Source organism: Amblyraja radiata, chromosome 21 (assembly GCF_010909765.2).
Source record: "Amblyraja radiata isolate CabotCenter1 chromosome 21, sAmbRad1.1.pri, whole genome shotgun sequence".
Lineage (NCBI taxonomy): Eukaryota > Metazoa > Chordata > Chondrichthyes > Rajiformes > Rajidae > Amblyraja > Amblyraja radiata.
In genome coordinates, this window is record NC_045976.1 from 78,235 (window position 1) to 100,479 (window position 22,245).

General features: G+C 44.0%; 1 protein-coding gene across 2 annotated transcripts in view; it reads left to right on the forward strand.

Moving 5' to 3' along the window:
• cdk17 (cyclin dependent kinase 17) overlaps positions 1 to 22,245 on the forward strand; it is a 168,186-nt gene that overhangs the window by 40,034 nt on the left and 105,907 nt on the right. For both annotated transcript variants that reach the window (XM_033039359.1, XM_033039360.1), the window contains exon 2: positions 16,260 to 16,452. The gene's annotated coding sequence lies outside the window, so the exon portion shown is untranslated. The remainder of the gene's footprint in view (positions 1 to 16,259; positions 16,453 to 22,245) is intronic.

Sequence of the window (22,245 nt, forward strand, 5' to 3'; positions counted from 1 at the left end):
GAGAATTCCATCTAGCTGACAGTAACACGGCAGCAAAGAAGACACGTTGGTGTATTGTGCAGGGTATTTTCAATATGGGATCTGTATGTGGTGAGAGACTAATTGCAAGGGCAGTCTGCAACAATAGAAGAGGTTTGAGCTTCCTAGAGATTAAGGTTGCTCACAAATTCTGCTTCTGAGACTTGGGTAAGCAGTTTGATGTGAGATGGTTTAGAGACCATAGCAAAATGCTTGGCAGACCTCCGAGAAGCTCGCATCAAATATGAAGTAAAATGGAAGAGTCCAGATTGAACCAGAAGTGTATGGTTTGCATGGAAATTAGAAATAATAATAGTTTGGAGTCTCTTGTGGAAGTGGCTTGTTTTAACAGCCCAGGAGGATCCAATCATCAGCTGGAAATTAACATTTCTGAGGCACCACCCTTGGAACAAAAATATGACTTTCAGGATATCACAGATGGTTACAGTGGTCAGTTAGCCAGCAAATCTGGAATCTTTTTTAAAGGTTCATGCAATGCTGGCGAGGAATTAATTTATTGCCCTGGAGGTGGCGGTGGAAACTCCTCTGAACACTGCTAGGGGGTTCCAGTGACAATGAAGAAATGGTGAAATATTTTCGGTCAGTACCAAAGATCATAGAGCAGAGCAAGATACTCCACTCGACGAAAAAGCCGTAGTACATCATGGGTAATTTTTCGCGCCATCTTGATGTGCTCGCGATTACCGTCATGGCGTCCACATCTACATCTACAGCTCACTGACTGAATGGTAGATGCCTTGACTGAAAATCACACCCTTCCGATCAAATATTTTAGGATAAACCTTTCTAGAGAACATGCTACTTTTTGCTTTGCCCATTTTCAAAATATAGAATTTTGAATTTGGTGTTTGATTGGTACAAGGAGACTACAAAGCTCGTAACATCTATTTTTTTACACACTGTAACTTTCTACATTTCTACTTTTGGGTCTGATCTGATATGGTAATAAGGAGAAGGGGGACTTTTGCTGTCTCTTAAGATGCTTTTTCTAATCTCCTGGTGACTATAGACAATAGGTGCAGGAGTAGGCCATTTGGCCCTTCGAGCCAGCACCGCCATTCAATGTGATCATGGCTGATCATCCCCAATCAGGATTCCGTTTCTGCCTTCTTCCCATATCCCCTGACTCCGCTATTTTTAAGAGCCCTATCTAGCTCTCTCTTGAAAGCATCCAGAAAACCTGCCTCCACCGCCCTCTGAGGCAGAGAATTCCACAGACTCACCACTCTCTGTGAGAAAAATTGTTTCCTCGTCTCCGTTCTAAATGGCTTACTCCTTATTCTTAAACTGTGGCCCCTGGTTCTGGACTTCCCCAACATGGGGAACATGTTTCCTGCCTCTAGCGTGTCCAAACCCTTAACAATCTTATATGTTTCAATGAGATCTCCTCTCATCCTTCTAAACTCCAGAGTGTACAAGCCCAGCTGCTCCATTCTCTCAGCATATCACAGTCCCGCCATCCCGGGAATTAACCTTGTAAACCTACGCTGCACTCCCTCAATAGCAAGAATGTCCTTCCTCAAATTAGGGGACCGAAACGGCACACAATACTCCAGGTCTCACTAGCGCTCTGTACAACTGCAGAAGGACCTCTTTGCTCCTATATTTGATTCCTCTTGTTATAAAGGCCAACATGCCATTCGCTTTCTTCACTGCCTGCTGTACCTGCATGCTTACTTTCATAGACTGGCCGGTCCCGCTGAGTTACTCCTGCATTTTGTGTCTATCTTCAAATGACATCACGTGCTCCAGATGGCTGTGTGGACGCATAATGACGCGTGCGACCGTCGCACGTCAGTCACTACCGGCCTGTTGCGTAAATGACGGCCAAGTGGGACAGGCCCTTAACTGTTTAAAGAGAGCACCTATTGCAGTGATGGTGGTGGAAGAACTGAATGTTTAGGACAATGGAGGTGTGGAATTTGAGGAGTTGTATTGTCAAGGATGATACTATGCTTCCTGAATATGGTTGGAACAGTACTAGTCGAGATAATGACGTCTCCTGCCACAATCTGCAATGGTTAGTTAGGAGTGACAAAAGAATACTCACCAGTGAGTATTCATGCAATGTAGACGGTATCAGAATTGATTGATGATACAGCATAGAAACAGGCCCTTCGGTCCACCAGAGTCCACGCCGACCATTGATCACCATCTCACAATAGTTCTATGTTATCACACTTGCATACTAGGGACAATTTACAAAGGCCAATTAACCAACAGACCCTCACGTCTTTGAGATGTGAGGAAAAGACCGAAGACCTCATGAAAACTCAAGTGTTTAAGAAGGAACTGCAGATGCTGGAAAATCGAAGGTAGATGAAAATGCTGGAGAAATTCAGCGGATGAGGCAGCATCTATGGATCGAAGGAAATAGGCAATGTTTCGGGTCGAGACCCTTCTTCAGACTGATGTGAGTATTGGGAGGGGGGGGGGGAGGTAAGAAGAACGGAAGAGGCGGAGACAATGGGCTGAGGGAGAGCTGAGAAGGGGAGGAGAAAGCAGGTAGTCCCCCTGCTTTCTCCTGCCATTCTCAGCTCTCCCTCAGTGGTCAGGGAGAATGTGCACATGCCACACAGTCAGCACCGGAGGTCAGGGTCGAACCTGGGTCTCTGGAGCAGTGAGGCAGTTGCTCCACCAGCTACCACTGTGTTGCAGTGTGGCACTGAAGTGAGATACTTCCTGCTGGATACCCAGCCTCCTGGCCTGATCTTGCAGTTGCAGTGTTTATGTAGATAGTCCAGAGTTTCTGGTCACTGGTGATCACAATGGTGTTGATGCTATCACAACACCATTGAATAGCAAGGGTGGATAGTTTGACTCTCTTGGAAATAATTATTCCCTGACACTTCTGAGGGGATAGTTTGCGGAATTGAACATTATGTGTCATCTCCATTTCTGGCATTATGATGTAGTTGATGACCAAGTTGAAGTAGGTTGAGTACTGCCCCGAAAAAATTATGCACAGATGTCCTGTGACTAGGATAATCGATCGTTCACCAACCATAACTGTCTGTTTTTGTGTGAGCTATGACTCCAGCTATTGGAATTGGTTCCCTTTGTGATGCCCAAAGACTTCAGCTTTACCTTGATGCTGGACATGGTCAAGTGCTGCCTTGGTGTCAATATTATTCACTCTGATCTCACTTTTGGATTTTGCCTATTTGGCCAATATTGTGTTGAGACCTGGCGATTAGTACTACAAAACCCAATTTGGCATTGGAGAGTAAGTGTAGCTTGATAACAAATTCTATCACTTTCCTGGTGATTGGAAATAGGCTGGATGATAAGTAGTGAGATTGAATTTGTGCTGTGTTTTGTGAACAACACATACCTGCTACATTTTCCTCATTGGCACATATATACCAGTGATGTAACTGTATTGGAACAATTTGGCTCTAGGTGCAGATGCCTCTGGAGTGCATGTCTTCAGTACTGCAGGTGAAATGTGTGATCCTCTAGCATTTGCAGTAGAAATGTTGTATGTTGAAATGTTGAAATTCTAATGTAATGTGGAGTGAGTTGAATTGGCTGCTAACTGCCTTCTGTATTGTTCTCTGTTCTTTATCTGAGCGCCACTGGGAATCTCACAAATTCTTGCATGCATGAATGCCTAATTTAGAAATGATGTGCATTGTGGAGAGTGGACTTATTAGCACACTTTTACCACAGGAGATGTGTAATGTATTATACAGATTTTCCGAAGGTGGTGTCTAAATTCCCTGTTGTTTTGTACATCTGCACAGAAAATCATTTTCACTGAAATGCAGAGTGTATTAATCAGAAATAGCATTTGGTTCCTGCACACTTCTCGCCTACCTGATCAGTTAAATGAAACCCAAGTGTTTTGAGCACACACCAGCATATGCTCAGCATTAGTTAGGAGAACAGAATTAATATTTCTGGTTAATATTTATTAATAGATCATTTTAAAGTGTGGCCTGCTCAACATACTGACCATACTGACCCAACAATGCATTGACCTCTGTAATCATGAAAACCCTTGAGAGACGTGCTGGCCCACCTGAAAAATATCACAAACCCCCTGCTGGACCCTCTGCAGTTTGCATACAATCAATCAGTGGCTGACGCAGTCAACCTATGCCTGCACTTCATCCTCCAGCATCCTCCATGCAAGGATTTTGTTTGTGGATTTTAGCTCTGCATTCAACACCAATGTGCCAGAGCTACTGCACTCCAAACTCTTCCAGTTGACAATGCCAAAATCCCTCTGTCAGTGGATCACCAAATTCCTGACTGACAAGAAGCAGCATGTGAGGCTGGAAAAGCACATCTCGGACCCGCTGTCCCTCAGCAAAGGAGCACCGCAAGGCTGCGTACTCTCCCCTCTCCTTTGCTCTCTCCACACCAACGACTGCACCTCCACAGACTTCTCTGTCAAACTTCTCAAGTTTGTGGACGTCACAACCCTGATTGGACTGATCCAGGATAGGGAGGAATCTGCCTACAGACAGGAAGTGACACAGCTGGTGTCCTGGTGCCATCGCAACAACCTGGAGCTCAATGCTCTTGAGACAGTGGAATTGATTGTAGACTTTAGGAGAGCTCCCCCTCTCCTCCCCCCACTCACCATCAACAACACCACAGTCACAACTTGGAGCCAGAGACCTTAAATGGAAGGCCATCATCGACTCTACAGTCACAAAGGCCCAACAGAGGATGTACTTCCGGAAGCAGCTGAGAAAACACAATCTGCCGCAGGTAATGATGGTCCATTTTTATATTGCCATCATAGAGTCTGTCCTCACCTTCTCCATCATGGTCTGGTTTGCCTCAGCCACCAAAAATAACATCCGGATATCAGCCGAGCAGGTTGTTGGCTGCAACCTTCCCCCCATCGATGAATTGTACACTGCAAGGGCCAGGAAACGAGCGGGTAAGATCATTTCTGACCCCTTTCACCCCGGCCAAAAACTATTTGAAGTGCTGTCCTCTGGGAGGTGACTACAGACTGTCAAAGCCGTTACAGACAGACATAAAAACAGCTTTTTTCCATGAGCACTAGCTCTACTCAACAGCCAAAAGCCTGCTCCTTTTGCTCTGGTATTTTATTTCATTCTTCACATGTTTAATTAATAACATTTTATTTTGAATTGTTTACTGTCCCCTCCTCCCATAGTACGGAGATTTTGCATTTTTCAGCTTGAAATTGTGCAATTTGGTGCATACTGTAGTGAGTCTTAACTTGCACTTGAATTCAACATTTAAGCTATGAATAAGGTTAGGCTAAATTACATTCCTAATTACATTCTACAGTAGAGCTAGGTTCTGATCAACAGGTGCAGCACATGAATGATCGTAGTATATTAATGTATGGAAATCAGATTATCATCAAACACTTGGCCCATGTTCACCAACCTGGGTCTCACTGCACAACTGGTACTAGTCCTGACCCTGACTCCAGTTGCATACCTTCTCTCATTCCTGAACCCGAGTTCAGCCTTCCACCTGGCCCCGTATTCTACCCTGATCATAGCTGCTTACCTGCTTAGGTTCCTAGTGCTGAACACTCCCATTGTCCCAGCTTTGACTGTACACCTAGTACTATTCCAGACCTTGACTCTGAATGCACACTTGGCCTTGCTCCTAGCCCCTCTGCTCTGATAATATTTCTGACACCCTGGACTTAACCTATTACATTCAAGTCCACAGGTGCTTATCTAATGCGGTAATCTTTTATGGGGCACTTCACGGACCAAATTTTGTATAACAAAATTTGCTTTTGTATAACAGAATTTGCTACATCCATTGGCTTTCTTGTTATCTAACATGCTAGTTACTTTGTCAAAGAAGTCATCAATTGGTTGAACTCAATTTCCCATCCATAAAATTATACTCACTTAGCTGTATAAGTATTCTATCATCATTTCCATCATTTTCCTAACAAACTGTTCTGAAGTCATTTTCACCCCCAGTATTTTTCAGTATTTTGCTGTCTTCCTCTCAGCTGGGACTTTTCCGAAATGCAAAGTCCAATAACTATATATTTAAACAATAATATTCTATTTAATGTGATCTTGAGAGCACATAATATTTTCTGTGGTATTCATAACACAACAATGATAAAAAGATCTTTGTTTTGATTTCACCTACCAGCATGCATACATTATTATATTACAGTTAATATGTACCGAGGGCAAATTTTTGTTTCAATGCTCCCCATTCCCAATTACTTTTACATTGAAGTGATTGAAATCCAAGTGAAATTTAAATGGCATCAGAAAAATAAAACCTCCGGAATGGATGATATTCATAACGTGGTTGGGTGTAGTCGGTATCAGCACAATTACTATATTAAACTTTGAATATTCAGATGGCCTGGTTGAAGCTAAAACTAAAGACAAATAATAACCTCCTCACACATTCTCCTGCAAGTATCTCTGTCACTCCTTTAAAATATGCTCCTTCTTTGAACAAGCTCTTAAACATCGCATCTGAATCAGTTTCCATCTCATTGCCCTCCCTGAGGATGTTCATCTATATGTTCAATTAATAAAACAACGAGATTGGGGACATTTCTAAGGAATTTTGGGGGGGGGGGGGGGGGGTTTAGAAATAGTCAGTGAGGTAAAAAAACATAATAGTTGAGTGGCAAATGACAATAGTGCTACCTTCCCAATGGTAATAAAGGGTTATCGGGGCTGTATGTTACGACAGACAGCCTGACACCTTGCATGTCATTTTAATTTTACACTTATCCCAACCCCTTGGATATTCCGGATTAATAAATTACGGTTTTGTAAACTAATTACAAATCAGGCTAATTACAAATCAATAACATTAGCCAACTCCGAAACACGAGGCGTTGGGATCCAGACATCACGGACAACTGGCCTCAGTTCCCCACTCACATCTGGCAGTGCTCTCTGTCTGAACCAGGGGCTGCGGGGTGTTTTTTGAAAGTGGGGGGGCTAGGCGATTATTGTTCACTCACCATGGGGGTACCTGGCGAGGTAGTGGAGCAACTGAGTGGAGGGGAGGGTATGGGAGGGGGAGACCCCCCTCCCAGGGTAGGGACTTTTTGAAATTTGATGTATTAAAATCATGTTTTAGTGCATTGTAGAAGTATGATTTAAATGTTTTTTGTTTGAAGTATTTTTAAGAGGTAACTTTTTAAGGGGTAACTTATTCCACACAAACAATGGTGGGTGTATGGAACAAGCTGCCAGAGGAGGTAGTTGAGGCAGGGACTCTCCCAACATTTAAGAAACAAGAAGTCTGATATATGGATAGGACAGGTTTGGAGGGATATGGACCAAAAGCAGGTAGTGTAGCTGGGACATGTTGGCGGGAGTGGGCAAGTTGGACCAAAGGGCCTGTTTTCCCACTGTATCACTCTATGAGTACATTATACCTCCACCATGCATGAATGCTTCAAAATCAAATGGTTGAGTTTTATTGCCATATACTCAAGCATAGAAACAGAAAATAGGTGCAGGAATAGGCCATTCGGCCCTTTGAGCCAGCATTGCCATTCCATATGATCATGGCTGTGTATATAAAATCAGTACCTCTTTCCTGTTTTTCCCCCATATCTCTTGATTTTGTTAGTCCCAAGGGCTAAATGTAACTCTCTCTTGAAAACATCCAGTGAATTGGCCTTCTGTGGCACAGAATTCCACAGATTCACAACTCTCTGGGTGAAGAAAGTTTGTCCTCATCTCAGTCCTAAATGGCCTACCCCTTATTCTTAAACTGTGACCCTTGGTTCTGAACCCCCCCAACATCGGGAATTTTTTTTCCTGCAGTTACAGTAAGTGAAAATCTAGCAGGCAAGCATGATGCTTTCTCCAACTACCCCCATTTGAAGTCCACTAACTTCCACCGCTTCTACCCAGTGCTTGGTACCTACTTCCAGCAGCCACTGGTTGTCCTCTAGGATGCACCAAGCCGCAGCCTGGTCCATGCCGGTCACCAGGGCGAATTCGGCACAGAGACTCTCACGGCAGCGGCGCAATGTTTCCGATGCATCCGACGGCCCGGGACTCTTGCATTGAGGCTGCTCCATGGCCGGAGCTGCAGCGAGCAACTCGCCAGCCTGGCAAACACTCGGCAGCCACGGCTCCCCGTCCGCATCTGCCCCTGCCGCTGCTTCTGCTTCCATTGCTCGTTCAGCCACGGCTCTCCAACGGCCCATGCAGTTGATATTAGTTTTGAAATTCTGGTTGATCACAGAATTTTGGTTGATCACAGAATTTTTCATGACAGAGCGTGAAAAATTTGTGATCAGCGTGAGATTTGGGCGAAATAACGTGATTCTCACGCTCAATGCGTGAAAGTTGGCAGCCTTGCTGTATATCGTGTCGTTACTGGCAAGCAAAGCACCAAGGCAAATTCCTTATATGTATACATACTTGGCTAATAACATTTATTCAATTCAATTCAATTCTACTTGTGAAAAGCTCCAGCTGCACTACTTTGAAGTTGCATTGGCCATGGCAGATCAGCAGGCAAGAGGGTCAGACTGCTTGTAGTTTCTGATGAGCTATTGAGACCAATTATAGGTCCTGACATTCATCCCTGGCGGATGCTGGCTGAACAGGGATTGACATGGGTAAGCATAGAGACTGAAGATCTATATCGCCAGTTACTCCTAAATATACCCACACCTGACATATGGCAAATAGAACGCACAGACAGTTTCTGTTTTGTTTCAGAATATTTCAATGGTAGCATGATGCTTTTCTGCATTAACAGCTGCTGTCTACCAAAGTATAAATGCGTCCCAGATGAATGAATCATCAATAGCATTTTTAAGTCTGGTTATTCTTATAAAGTTATTCAGTGGACTGATTCATTTCCTAATCTTGAATGATCATGGAGGGAAAACTTTGTTTTCAGTTGTGTATCCTTAAGCCCCTGTCCCACTTAGGAAACTTGAACGGAAACCTCTGGTGACCTTGCGCCCCACCCAAGGTTTCCGTGAGTTTCCCAGAGGTTTTGGTCACTCTCCCTAATAGTCGAAAGTGGTTTCCGCGTAGTCGAGGCATCTTCTATGTTCCTGCGATTATTTCAACAAATTCAAAACTGGCCTCGACTAAAAATAGGTTGCTGTTTGGTCGAAGCTCGTGGAGTGGGGTTGCTATTTACTTACAGGCAGTCGAAGGCAATCTCTTTCGCTGACCGGCCATTTTGATTGTCTCATTGGAGTTTTCAGCAAAGATCCTATAGGACCAAGAAGTTCCGCTGGAAGGTAAAATGCCCGCTAACTTTATTAAACTTCTTAAAACTGTCTCCCCCCCTTCTCTCCCCCCCCTTCTCTCCCCCCATTCTCTCCCCCCCCCCTTCTCTCCCCCCCCTTCTCTCCCTCCCCTTCTCTCCCTCCCCTTCTCTCCCTCCCCTTCTCTCTCTCTCCTTCTCTTCCTCTCCCTTTCTCCTTCTCTCCTTCTCTCCTTCTCTGTCTCTCCCTCTCTCTCCTTCTCTCCCTCTCCCCCTCTCCTTCTCTCCTTCTCTCCCTCTCTCTCTCTCCCTCTCCTTCCCTCCCTCCCCTTCTCTCCCTCCCCTTCTCTCCCTCCCCTTCTCTCCCCCTTTCTCTCCCCCTTTCTCTCCCCCCCTTCTCTCTCCCCCTTCTCTACCCCCCCTTCTCTCCCCCCCCTTCTCTCCCCCCCTTCTCTCCCCCCCCTTCTCTCCCCCCCTTCTCTCCCCCCCCTTCTCTCCCCCCCCTTCTCTCCCCCCCTTCTCTCCCCCCCTTCTCTCCCCCCCTTCTCTCCCCCCCCTTCTCTCCCCCCCCTTCTCTCCCCTCCCTTCTCTCCCCCCCTTCTCTCCCCCCCTTCTCTCCCCCCCCTTCTCTCCCCCCTTCCTCTCCCCCCCCTTCTCTCCCCCCCGCCTTCTCCTCCCCCCCCTTCTCGCCCCCCATTCTCTCCTCCCCCCTTTCTCTCCCCCCCTTCTCTCCCCCCCTTCTCCTCCGCCCCCCCTTCTCTCCCCCCCCTTCTCCTCCACCCCCCTTCTCCTTCTCTCTCCCGCCCACTTCCTCTCCCCTCCCTGTCTCCTCTCCCCCCCCTTCTTCCTTCTCCCCCCCCTTCATCTTCCCCCCCCTTCTCTCAACCCCCTATCTCTCCCCCCCTTCTCTCACCCCCGCTTCTGTCATCCCCCCCTTCTCTCCCCCCCATTCTCTCCCCCGTGCGTCTCCCCCCCCTTCTCTCCCCCCCTTCTCTCCCCCCCCTTCTCTCCCCCCCCTTCTCTCCCCCCCCTTCTCTCCCTCTCCCCCTTCTCTCCCTCCCTCCCGCGCTGTCTAAAGGACTTACCGTGCTCTGTGGCAGTCATTTGCCTTCCTCTTCATCGCGCAGACAGCGCTCCTCCGCTGTCCCTGGCCCCCACCATCGCGATGTGTGTGTGTGTGCGGTCGGTAGCAAAGATCCTATAGGATCTTTGGTCAGTAGATGCAGCTCACGCTTCGTTCGAGGCTTTCCAGGCGAGTGACCAAAACCTCTGGCGACTCATGGAAACCTTGGGTGGGGTGCAAGGTCACCAGAGGTTTCCGTTCAGGTTTCCTAAGTGGGACAGGGAGAGAAAGCTTATGCCTGAGAAATTTGGCATTGTCGCTATCTTTGGACATAATTGCAGAAATGTGATAACTTTGTTCAAATTGTGCAGATTTTGAAACGATATATCTGATTTTTGAGCTTTGGGAGCCAACATTGTGCTGTTTTCTGTGCTGTCGCAACATTGTTAGCAATTCATAGGGAACCAAAGTATGCCATTCACTGCAACTTAATAGCTTAAAAGTTTCATCACTATTCCACAGTAGTGAGTTTGATAGTTTGGTTGGAACTCAGAATGCAGCCCATTTGGGTGAAGTCCATCATTAGTTCACCATATACTGCTTTTCCTTGGTATTTTTATTCGGGGGCCCTGCATGACTAGAACTGAACGATCAATACAGACGTAGCCATCCTACCTGAAGGGAATAAGGTTTTATGCTGTTTGACCTGTCCTCAAAGCGTTCCACAATTTGGGGACAGCAGCTTGTCTGACATCTTGTCTTAAAAGAATTGTGAGTTGTACCTTCAGTCATACTATCAGCATTTGCCATGAATGTTGCACTTCCTGCTCAATGTTGACATTCTATTCAACTACACAGACCTATCTGCTGATATCCATTGGTTTGTTGTATCCAAATGACTAAATGTAATATGTATGTACATTTTATACTTTGGAATGAATCAACTAATACTGTTCACTCCATTTGATATGGAGAGAAAATAAGAGAGATGATTAAATTTGAATTTTATAATTTGGTTCTTAATTTTTACACAATAGTTAGAGTTTAGATAGCAATGTTACAAAATTTTGAGATTTTAAAAATCAAGTCTGTAATTTATCCCATCAGATAAAGCATAAAAATAAGTTTAATTTGACACCTAATTCACTTTCATATCTCAAGTATTTAAAAAGTTATGGCCATTTTCATACTCTGAAATGAGCATCTTGTTCCCTATTGATTTTCTATGGACATAACAAAAAAGTTGTGATCGTGAACAGTCAAAAGCCCATAACTTTCTTAAAAATTAAGAGAACTGAATGAAATTTTCAGTTATCATAGATTGAAGCATTCTGAAACAAATATAAAATAATCTTACTTGGATGACCTGAAATTAAAGCATATAATTAGTTAGTTACCTAATTGTAGCTAATTTCAGACTTCAATTACTAGATCTAAACATCTATCCATTTCTTAATAAATGATTAACATTTTTAAATAGCCTAAATGTCCAAATAATATTCACAAATAATTCACAATAAAACATGATTTTTAAATCTCATTTACATTAATTTATAGGCCAAATGGAAGGAATTCAGTGTTCAATTGCTGTAAATAAATGCCCATTTAAATCAGCTTTCCAGTGGGTCCCTGTGAACGCGCTGGTTTAGAACGTTCACATTGCGGTAGATTTGTGCCCCAAATGCCCAGAAAAATACTGCGCGATATAATGGGCCCAAAATGAGCTACTCGCAATATTAAACTTTGTATAAAGGGATCTTTAGAAGCCCTTTTTAATGTAAAAATATACAACCTACCTTCTGTGGTTTGCTTTATGAGACCCTGCGGTTGCTGGCGGTCGCGGGTTTAGAGATTGATTTTTAAACTACTATAACTATTATTCAAGGCCTTTAAACCTAATAATAGCTTTTGCGACGGGGTCTTCCAGCGATTTTTCGTTAATAATTAACTAGGCTGAACATCTTCGATTTGAACAGCCTAGAGAAAATTGCGTTTTAAACCCGCCCCCCTCTAAACGGCGCCAAAATCGCGCACACCCGCAGCGGCAGATTTTCAAAGACGCTTCAGGTAGGCTTTGCAACATACCTAGTTTAGAAATGTTAAAGTACAATGCTGGAAACATTTGGCAATTACTGTTTGTATTTGTGCATTTTCATCTTAGTGCATGAATTTTAAATGGATCTCATTCAAGTATAAATTATATTTTCTTCATATTAATAATTTCTCGGATAAACTATGTTAAGTATTGTGTTTTGCAAATTTTTCATATCATTTCTCCCGAAATCAATTTTAACGCTGACTGACAAATTGGTTAAAGTTCGAAGCTAACAAACTGGCTGATAATAATCTATATAATGTTCACGTGGCTGAATAATGAAGCACAGCTCCACTGGGATTCAAAATCAATGCTGATTTCATAGGGTCAAATGAATGTGTTTCAAACATAAGAGAATAGAGAGAAGCCGAATTAGCAGCGCGTCATGGATGGCGTCAAAGGCAGCAACAGCTTTTTTTCAGAATTGTAGTGCGACATCCTGTTATAAATTATTATTACTGAAGCTAAATCAGTCACATCAAGAATAGTTAAAGATTTTCTTATTGATCTCCTTGGCAGTCCATGCTTATCATCCAGAGGATGCTTATGGATGCATTAGCAAATCTGATGAGAAAATAATTTGGATTTCAAGTTAAGAATTATTGGTACAGAATAACAGTGAGCAGCACCTTTTTAGGATTGTATTTCTGTATTAATTGTAATCTGGAGCTGTACAAATTGCCCACAAGTATATTCTGCTTGTTAAACTTCAATTTTCTGCCACAGTTAATGGCACAAAGAGGTCACAAACTTAAAATATTTTCTGGAACAGTTAGATTAAATGTTTATGTGCATTTGGGGAGAGTGATACTTAAAAAAAAGTATTTCCTGACCATGGAAAGACGTGGCATAAAATGATTCCATTCAGCTTGTTTAAAACATCTATCTAGTTAGTTTTTCTTCCCTTCACTTTCCCCAGGCCCTACAGTGTTCATTCCCTTTCAATCGGTTCCCTTTTTCAAATTTTGAATCTGCTCAGAGCATTCATTCACATAATACGTTTCTTTTCAAAAGTTTTTGTTTGCTGAGTGACTTAAATTTGATTATTGATCCTGCAACTGGAACAAAGTTTCTGCATTTCTCTACCCAACCCCATTATTAAGTTGAGCACATCCTATTACACTTCCTCTTTAATCTTGTTTTACCAAAGAATAATCCTATTTTCTCCGATCTGATTTAATCTTACAAGATGGTGTTAGCACGGGTAGACAAAAATGCTGGAGAAACTCAGCGGGTGAGGCAGCGTCTATGGAGCGAAGGAATATGTGACATTTCATGTTGAGACCCTTCTTCGGACTGATGTGGAGGTTGGGGGGGGGGGTGGGAAGAAGAAAGGAAGAGGCGGAGACGGTAGGCTGTGGAAGAGCTGGGAAGGAGAGGAGAAGGAGGGAGAAAGCAAGGACTACTTGAAATTGGAGAAGTCAATGTTCATACCGCTGGGGTGTAAACTGCGCAAGCGAAATATGAGGTGCTGCTCCTCCAATTTGCGGTGGGACTCACTCTGGCCATGGAGGTGGCCCAGGACAGAAAGGTCGGATTCAGAATGGGAGGGGGAGTTGAAGTGCTGAGCCACCAGGAGATCAGGTTGGTTAATGCGAACCCGAGCGAAGGTGTTGGGCGACGCGGTCGACAAGCATAAGCTTGGTCTCACTGATGTAGAGCAGCTGACACCTAGAGCAGCGGATGCAATAGATGTGGTTGGAGGAGTTGCAGGTGAACTTCTGCCTCACCTGGAAAGACTGCTTGGATCCTTGGATGAAGTCAAGGGGGGAGTTAAAGCGACAAGTGTAGCATTTCCTGCGGTTGCAAGGGAAAGTACCAGGGGAGGGGGTGGTTTGGGTGGGATGGGACAGGGAGTTATGGAGGGAGTGGTCTCTGCGGAAAGCCGAAAGGGGAGGAGATGGGTAGATGTGGCCAGTGGTGGGATCCCGTTGGAGGTGGTGAAAATATCGGAGGATTATCTGTTGTTTGTGACGGCTGGTGGGGTGGAAGTTGAGGACAAGGGGGACTCTGTCCTTGTTATGAGTGGGCGGGATGGGAAGTAAGAGCGGAGCTACAGGATATAGAAGAGACCCTGATGAGAGCCTCATCTGTAGTTGAGGAGGGGAACCCCCCCGTTCCCGAAAGAATGAGGACATCTCCGATGCCCTCGTTTGGAACACGTCATCCTGGGTGCAGATGCGGCGTAGACAGAAGAATTGGGAGTAGAGTACAGTACAGGAAGCAGGGTGAGAAGAAGTGTAGTCCAGATAGCCATGGGAGTCAGTGGGTTTGTAGTAGATGTCAGTCAGTAGTCTGTTACCTGCGATGAAGATAGTGAGGTCTAGAAACGGTAGGGAGATGTCGGAAATGGTCCAGATGAATTTGAGTGTTAGCACGGGCTGCTGTACAAATGATGAAGATGTGTAAAGCTACTATTGCAGTTATAGAGATGATTGCTCAATATAGATCCATGAAAAAAATGTGTATTTTAGTTGAAAGAGACGTATGCAGGCCAGCAAAGATTATAAGGACGATCCGTCATGTTCACACTGAATTACATTTTGAAATGATTGTTCACTTTTTCAGTCATGTAATCTTGGCATAACCTTGTTTGGGGTCTTGAATAGGGTGAGGTTGGAAACATAACTGAAGCAAAGATACTTAAATTCTCATAAAAGATAATCTATTGTTGATTTCTGTAGAAGAGTAGATACTAATTTGGGCATCCCCCAAGGCCATTCTTTTTTTCCAATTGTTAGAAAGGAAAAGTGAACATGTCCATTCATCAAATTGTTGCCTTGGAGTAATGCGTATGAAAGTATTCAGCACTCTTTCTCTTTTGTACTATCTTGATGAACATATGTATGGTAAGTTTGCCAGGATAGTATGCAAAACAGAGAGTTTTTCATTGTAGCTCACTACACATGATAATAATAAACCAATGCCACTTTTTTTTTGCTCTGATGTTTTTTAATTATAAAATATGTACCAAATTGCAATTATGCCACAACATGAGTGATTTTCCAATGCATTTGCAGAATCATTGGCCTTGTCCTGTAATGGTGGAAATGATTTAACCCCATTGAAATAAATTGGTGTTTGCATCACAATTATTGCAGTTGTATCCATATTTTTAATATCTTAAAATTGCATTATAATGTCTTTCTGTTGAACATGCCAGTTTCAAGTACAAGACTGCTTTGTGCATTAATTAGACATTGTGGTGCTTAAAATTTCTGATTTGTTTGTGGTGTTTTTGTTTTACTGGATACTTAGTCAGAGAGTCATATAGCGTGGAAACGGGTCCTTCGGCCCAACTTTCCCATGCCGACGAAGATGCCGATTTACAATAGTCCCACCTATTTGTGTTTGGCCTATATTCTTCTAAACCTATCTTATTCAGTCAGAAATTTCAAAAAAGTCTTGAATTCAATTACTTGTTTCAGGTGGTGGGATGATGTCTAATGTCTTGCATATCTAAAGATTATAATTAAACATACGTATTGACACTGAAATTTAACTTTTTTCTGTTCAGAATTTCCAAAAGATATTTATTCATCTGTATTTTCTAAATTGTTTCCTTTTCTCTTATGTGGCGTTAACTGTTCATGGATGTTTGTGTGTAGTGCTCCGTCAAAGTGCTTTGTTGACCTGTGTGACCTGTGTCATTGTGACCTGTGTATTTCTGTAGCATGAGCACCAAGTGTCAGAACCTAAGGTGACAAACTATTGTGAACTCAAAATTTGACACTTGTATCGTAACTTTGCATTCTATTTTTTTCAGCAAAATCTAATAAAACTAACTGAAAAATTATCTTAATCATTGATATCTTTACTCTGTATTGCTAAATAAGAAACCAACCTACTGACAATTCTACCACTGTTCGTTTCTTATTACAGCACGTTTTTACCTACAAGAATCGAACAACAGTTTTGTCATTAATCCATCTATCACTAAGTAATTCACTGGAAGATTGAAGAACTGTAAAGAAAAGTAGGTCGTGGAGTTGATTATAAAACCATCGAATTAAACCGAAGAAATTAATGTAAAAGGATGACCAAACTCAAAGACTGGAAACTGTGACTAAAATATGTGAGTAACCTTAATTGTCAAGATTCGACAGGTGTGGCTGAAAATGTTTCGGAACACATAAAGCAAATAGCATTATTTTTGCTCGGGCCGAGCATCATCTATGCATAGAATGCACAAAATGTGTCTAGAAATCAGTTTTTGTGACCCAAGTCACCAAACTACATGAAATTATCCACAGATGTACATGAAATATAATTGAGAAGGGTGTCATAACTCGTCATTACCGAAAGTTGCACATTAATTAAATAAACTAAATAGAAAATGAGATCGGGAAAGTAAGCGCCATCTAGAGGCCAATGCCCATATTACACGATGGGCAGCCTATTTCTGTGTTGCAGTCCATTTAAACTATATATTATTATACCTATATATAAATATATTAATGGCAGGGGAGGCCATCCCCATGTGGAGGGTCAGGCAGAGGCTACAAAAAAAACCATCTTAGTCATTAAGTCTGCATGGACTTCAATTCATAACATTTCAACCTTTTCTTAATGGCCGCTACAGACGGCACTATGTCCAGCCTCCCACCCCCCCCCCCCCCCAGCCCGCGGAGATGATCCGCGTTCGCGAATCTTTTTAATTGAGACCGCGGCTTCACTATGTTAAATACATAGGCCCTGCGATCGGAGCACTTTTTCCCGGTAAGTTATCACAGGCAGCTCCGAGATTAGATGGTTAAGACTTATTACTCTACAACAAGCTGGCATTAGTGAAAATGTTTAATTTACCTTGTTATTGATACATATAGTTTAGGCCCTCAACTTCATGAATGAATGAATGAGTGAGTGAGTGAATGAGTGAATGAATGAGTGAATGAATGAAGGAATGAATGAGTGAGTGAATGAATGAATGAATGAGTGAATGAATGAATGAATGAATGAATGAATGAGTGAGTGAGTGAGTGAATGTACAGCCTCCAAATCTCATTTTTTCACATTATAAAGGGTGCAATTAAATTAATTAGTCTATACAGATTAATTTTCATAAATTCAGACTTTAGATCTTACCTTTCAGTTTGAGTTGATTCACAAAGTTTCACAACTTTGTGTTGCAGCACCTCAGCAGGGACTTTGCCTTCAAGACTTTCTTCCACTTCAACTACTTAGCTGCACATTCTTCAGACTTCCTAATGCTTTTCTCACTAAATTCAATTACCCTGCTGCAAGTTTCCACGACAAAGAACCTTCATCGGAATCTCCAGTAAAACAGGCATCAGTAGAGGCACTCTCAGCCATGTTGTGTGCTAGCCTGAAGCAAAGCGCGTGATTGGCCAACTGGCATACAACTCAATGTTAAACGTGCTTTGATTGGACTAAAAATACCCAACATTTTTCAGTTTTTCTTTAATTTAATAAAAATGTGCAAGTCTTGTTCATGACGAGTTTCAGGGGTGATTTATATAATTTTTTTACACAATATGTGAAAATTTCATGTAATTCTGTGACTTGGGTCACGAAACACTGGAATAAAACTCCTCGGCCCACACCCTATTGGAATTACTATCCTTAAAATTAATAACGCATCTAAGGAATTGTGCAGAAGAGGTTTACCAGAATACTACCTGGATTAGGTGATATTAGCTACAAGTAGAGGTTGGACATACTTGGATTATTTTCTCCGAAATGCCATGAATTGACATGATGGAAATATATAATATCGAGAGGCATAGAGAGGGTAGACAGTATAAACCTTTCTCCAAGGGTGGAATTGGCAAAGATTACAGAGCATGGCTTTGTGGTGTGAGGGGCAAAGTTTAAAGGCCTTTGACAGTCTGAGTCTGTTGGGTGGGGCCTCACAGATGTCAGAGGTTCAGTGAATGTAACTCCGTCTCAACTGAAAATAGACACAAAATGCTGGAGTAATTCAGCAGGACAGGCGAGAGAAGGAATGGGTGATGTTTCGGGTCGTTCCTTCAAACTGCTCCCCCTTTGTCTAAACTGAGACGGCTCACACCGTCTGCTGGTCTTGACATGTGACATGCTGGGCTTGAATAAGAAAGTTGCACTAGGGACAGTGGAACAGTTTTGTTCCAGATTCCAACATCAGAAGTCTTTTATGTTTCAAAATATCCAACATTTTTATAGTGATAGACACAAAATGCTGGAGTATCTTCTGTGTCTATCTTTGGTGTAAACCAGCATCCGCAGTTTCTTCCGACACATTTTAGTTGTGATGTTGTACAAAGTTCATGGACTGATGATTGCTCAGTTAAAGGACTGTAAGATTCATCTCCTTTGATGTGGGGCTTGAATCTCATAAAACTTAAGCGAGTAAGCGATTTTCCTTTCATACCTTTCTACACCTCTCAGTCTCCTAACCTCCAAGGAATAAAGTCCGAGCTTGCACAATCTCACCCTGTAACTCGGTTCCATGAATCCTGTCAACATACTCGTAAATTTTTTCTACAATGTTTTCCACTTAATGGCATCATTCCTAGAGCAGGGTAACCAAAACTGATCACACTACCTCTTGTGGGACTGCAACATGACATCCCAACCTATATTCAGTTCCCTAACTGATCAAGACCAGCGTACTTACAGTATTCTTCACCGCTGTGCACAGCTATTATAACACTCTCAGGAATTTGTATAAATTGTACTTCTTCTATAGATCTCCCCAGAGCCCAACATTCACTGTGAATGTACCACCCTAGTTTGCCTTCCCTGGTGCAACACCTAATTTATCGGAATTGAACTCCATTTGCCATTCCTTGATCCATTTGCCCAGGTGATCAAGATCCCACCTATTATTGATAACCATCTTCACTGTCCATTTTGCCACCTATTTTGATATCATCTGCAAACTTTGCCTTGTACGTTCTCATCCAAATAGTTGATATAGAACACAAACAACAATGAGCCCAGCAACAACCTCTGAAACACCACTAGTCACTGGCCTTTAGTCTGAAAAACAACTTTCAACCATTGCCCTCTGCTTCCTACCATTAAGCCAATTCTGTTTCCAGTTAGCTTGCTCTCCCTGAATACCATGCAATTTAACCTTCTAAAGCAGCCCACCATGTAGAGCCACATCAAATCCTTGCTGAAGTCTATTTATAGCTATGTATAGCACACTGCCCTCAATGACCTTGGTTACTTAAAAAAAACTCAAATCAAATTTGTGAGACACTGTAGAGATTGTGGATGCATTAGTAATGATCTTTCAAGAATCACATGTCAGATATGGTTCGAGAGGACTGGAAAATCGCAAATGTAACTCCACTGAAGAAGGGTCTTGACCCGAAACAGGGAAGCAGGGAAGCGCCCTGCAGCGGGTAGAAGGGGAGGGCTTCAGGCGAGGGCTAGTGAGAGGGAGGTTTTCTGGGGGGCTAGTACGGGTGTTGTGGGCCAAAGGGGCTGTTTCTGGAGGACTAGGACAGACATTTTTAGCCGAATGGACTTTTCTTGGGCTAGTCCTGCAGCTGGGGAGGGGGACGGCTTCAGGCAGGGGCCGGTGGGGGGCAGTGCTAGTTCCTGAAATATTCCTAATCTACACTGCTTGTTACTTCCTAAAATAATAGTCAAGCAAATTTGTTGGACGCGATTTGCCATTCATAAACCCACGTTGATGCCAAAGCTCGTTTCAAAATGATAACCCTTGATTATTGACTCGAGTGTCTTGTCAACAATAGATGTAAAACTAAGTGGCTTAGTTTCCCACTTTTTTTCTTCCACCCTTGTTAAACACGAGAGGCACATTTATTATTTTACAATCATCTAGTACCTCCCACAATTCGGTGAGTTTTGAAAATTTTAATTTAATATAACCAGTATCTTTGCAGGCAATTCTTTTAAACTCCCCTGATGCTGGGCATCAGGTCTGTAAATGATGTGAGACTGATGACAATAGATCATTAGATCAAACACAACTTTAATCACTGTTGTACAAGCACAGCATTGGAAGCTGTTGCCGTTGGGACCTCGTGCAGCATCTGGCTGACTGCAGGAGGAGGGGAGTGCTGTTATAGCTCTGGTGATGGGGTGGAGTTAGTAAAGCTAGCAACATGTGGTTAGTGGCTGAACAGCATCAATCTACATCCTTCCCCTTTTAAAATGAAACACACTCGCCAAACATGGGGTGGCATGCACATGTTAAACATATTCCCCATATCTGTCCAGGGGTCGACTCACACGGCCTGAGCGCGTGCGAACCAAACCCTCCCCCCCCCTCATCGAGAAAAGGAGAGCGAAGACCAGGAGGCGAGGACGTCACCGAACCCGTCTGTGGAGACCGAAAGGGAGAGGATTTTAACGGGCGAGGCCCCGTTGTTAGTAGTAAACGTGAGCCGCGGAGGGGTGGGAGGCATGCGGGAGCAAGGGGAGGACGCAGGAGATGGCAACTGGAGCGGTGGAGCATATGGACCAGTGGGTGACGGTCGCGGCTCTCTCACAGCAAGAAGATGTTGTCTCCTTCTGCGGTAAACAGTTCCATCACAATCAACAATGTACGACCGTGGCTCGTCAGCCGAGTTTATCACAGTGGCTAAGCGGGAGTGACCAGTCGTGGTGCGAAGGCGGACGACCTACCCAGGCAGTAGAGGCTGGAGCGGTTTGCTAGAACGGTTATGGGACCGCTTCTGTATGTCTTTCTTCTCCTGGAGGCGTCTCTGGACGTTAGCGGGTTTGAGCACTCGGGGATCAGCTGTTGTAGTGCAATGGGAATCGGAGATCTTGTCAAGCGTTGAGCCGGTGAGCCCAGGGCACCATCCCGGGCAATGTTCCGGAGATTCAGCAGGTCCAGGTAAATGTCCGAATGTGAAATACGTGCATGCTCCATCAAGTGCTTTGCGCTTCTGACGGCGCGTTCAGCGAGTCCGTTGCTCTGTGGATAATCTATACTGCTTGTGATGCGTTGAAAGTTCCATCGATCAGCAAAAAGCTTGAACGTGTGGCTGGTGAACTGGGGGCCGTTGTCGGTTTGCAGGCTTACCGGAGTCCCATAGGCAGAGAATTGTCGTTTCCTCTTCCGTATGACAGACCCGGACGTGAGGGTGCACTCCCTGGTCGATCTCGAACCAATTGGAGAAAGAGTCGACGAGAACGAGATAGTGCTTTCCGCACCACTCGAAGATGTCTGCCGCCAGCGACATCCAGGGCAGTGCTGGCGGGGGTTGTTGTAGGAGCGGTTGTCGCTGCTGATGAGGCGCGAGGCTGTTGCAGGCGGGGCATGAGGCTACGCGATCCTGGATGTATTTTGCCATCCCCGGCCAGTAAAAGAGATCGCGGGCACGCGCGAGCGTGACGTCAGCTCCGGGGTGTCCGCTGTGTGCCTCCGCGAAGTACTCGTCTCTTAGCGACGAGGGCACCACCACTTTGTGGCCCTTGATGATGAGGGCACCACCGCTTTGTGGCCGTCTTGCACAACCAGTTCGTCACGGATGAGGAAGAACGGCTGCACCGCCATGTGTTGGATATATTGTCAGGCCACCCTGTCTTGATAACGGACGATAGGACTTGAAGTGTTTCATCGGCGGCAGTGTGTGTAGCCAGGGTGCGTAGCTGTCTGCTGGAGCCGAAGTCGACACCGAGGACTGTGAAGCTTTCTCGCTCGTGTGGGTGTTGTCCGCAGGAAGCCCGTGGGGTGCGAGAGAGGGCATCGGCAAGGTGCATGTCTTTGCCCTTCTTGTAAATAATCGTGGTCGTAACCCTGCATTTGCAGCATCATGCGTTGAAGGCGAGCGGGAGCGGCATGAATGGGCTTATTAAGGATCGTTACCAGGGGTTGATGATCCGTCTCTACCGTGAATGTGTTCCCATAGAGGAAGTCGCGGAACTTGGTGCAGGCGAACAC